Here is a 2285-nt window from a genome sequence, read left to right as displayed (position 1 = left end):
GATTCAGTGCTGCTGAGTAGAAATGAAAGCCAAAGAAGTGCTTTGGTCTGTCCAAGGCTAATATTTAAGAAGGTGTTTACATCTGACACACAAATAAAGAGAAAGCCTATCTTTCAGACCAGTTTTAACAGACCTCCATATAACTCTAGCAATAAAAAAGTACTATTTTATTGCTCCAGGTACAAAGTAATAAGAAAAGTCCAGGAGTGACTGTGAGTTGATATCATTACGGCGCGTTGCAGGGTTGCTAGCTCCTCTCATGGCGGTGTAAAAGTAAACTGCGCATTTTAGTAAATTTAATGAATTGTGAAATGTTTAAAGTTTCAGTTCTCTATAATCTAAAGGAAGAAAATTCCAGAATTAACTTTTACTTCAGTGAAATTTTATGTGTTACTCTAAAGCACGGTAGCTGCTGGAAATATTTGAAGTGAGGATACATACCATGTTTCTTTTATAGTTCTCAAGCAGGAGCACATCAGTGTGTACGGTTCGCTGATACTTAGCTGGGTGCATTTAGCTGATAACCAACTAAAATTTTCAGTGCAGTAAGACTATTACCACACTAAATACGTAATGCTATCAGGAATGAGACTGATGTTTCAAATTTAGAAGCAAGAGGCATACGCACATGCACACGCACACACAAATCTGTTCTGAAACCTTTATTCAATATCAAGCAGAGAGATAGATTCTAAGTGCCTGAGGTTATTAAACATTATACACATAAACAACATTGATTCATCTGCATGTTTGGGCCAGCTGGAATCAGAATGAGCGAGCCCATAGGGTACATCTTTCCCCGATTTCTAGTTCGGTGAGCTCCAGTTAATATCTTGAAATTAGCTATGCTTTGAATGTTTACACCACAAACCTGGCAAACACCACAAATCAGGACTTTGTGTGCTGTTATTAAACATTTATGAGCACATCACTGACTATAATACAAATAGTATTTATCATTTTCTGCATAACTTGGAGAATTTAATCTGTTTAAAAGCTTTTTTTTAGGAAAATTGGGGGTTGCAAAGATGCTGCCTTACCATTCCTCTCTCACGGGGCCCAACACCAAACTCATTGGAAACACGGCACTGTTGCCCATCACACGTCAGTTCACAGGGCCCACCCCAAGAGTGACAAAAGATAAACATAGTGTGGATGAAGCCATCTGTTATGTCAAGGCCAATGTCTTCTTCAAAGACTATGAAGTTAAGAATGAAGCTGATAGAACCTTGACATACACGATGCTCTACATTTCAGAGTGTCTAAAGAAACTCCAAAAGCCAAGCAGAGAAAGAAACGCATGCAGTGGGAAGCACTAATTTTCCTATTCCTGGAGAGCCTGGTTCTCCACATCACATGATTTACGCCAACCTGCAGACAGACAGGAAGATGAGGTGATGAGAGCCTGTGCCCACCAGCTAGGACAAGAGACTAGGCTGAGACTTTGACCGTCAGAGTTTTTGACACTCAAAATGATAAGGTCAGCAAGTGGTGGACTTGCCTGGTGAAGGGACAATTCATGAACAAGAGTCTTTCAGGACCTGGGCAGTAAGGAGAGCCGGCAGACACTGTTTCCACAGCCAAGAGTTGCTTTTTACAGCAGGCTGTACACAGTTCTGTGCCTTTTTTCATAAAGTTTCATGCAGAAGAGAGAAGAGAATGTGCCTTTACTTGAAAAGTTGAGGACCAAGAATTCGGGGGTGGAGAGAATGAGTTGTCAAAGGGTGATGTGAAATTTTCTACAGTATTAAGCTGGTGCTTAATAACTAATAATAAAAAAATTTCTAACAAAAAACTTTAATTTCCTCCACCTGGAAAAATTTTAAGAGGAATGTGAGCAATTTACAGGAATTTTAAGTGACTGACCTTGGACACAAAAATCTGCTAGTGCATCCTTTATAAACTTCTAGATTAGTTTAATTAGAGAATCCCAAAATAGAAAAAAACATGCTTTAAAAAGGTTTTTTAAAATTGTCAGGCTTTTCTATACACAGAATACAGAAACAAAATGGAATCTAATGTTAATAGACTCATTTGTTAAGCATAAAATTAGGTTTCAATTTGTGTGTTGATTAAGTTCCTTGTGCCACTTAGTGTCTTTGTCACAAATAAACATGATAAATTGAAGCTTATAAGAAACTTTATTTCAATAAAATTTTACTTATGCATCTATAGATAACAACTCATGCTAAAACTGTATTTAAATAAAGAAGTTGTGCTGCTGAAACAAGTTCGAAAAGCAACTTCCTGATCCAATTGCCCTGGTTAGAGTTTAAACATAAAAC

General features: G+C 37.6%; 1 pseudogene; it reads left to right on the top strand.

Moving 5' to 3' along the window:
• The first annotated feature begins 1028 nt into the window (after nt 1-1028).
• LOC118992996 (actin-related protein 2/3 complex subunit 3-like) lies at nt 1029-1552 on the top strand (annotated as a pseudogene).
• The last annotated feature ends 733 nt before the right edge of the window (nt 1553-2285 follow it).

Source organism: Sturnira hondurensis, unplaced genomic scaffold (genome assembly GCF_014824575.4).
Source record: "Sturnira hondurensis isolate 20B ecotype Veracruz unplaced genomic scaffold, ASM1482457v3 Scaffold0008640, whole genome shotgun sequence".
NCBI classification, from domain to species: Eukaryota; Metazoa; Chordata; class Mammalia; order Chiroptera; family Phyllostomidae; genus Sturnira; species Sturnira hondurensis.
This window is presented reverse-complemented; position numbering and strand designations above follow the sequence as displayed.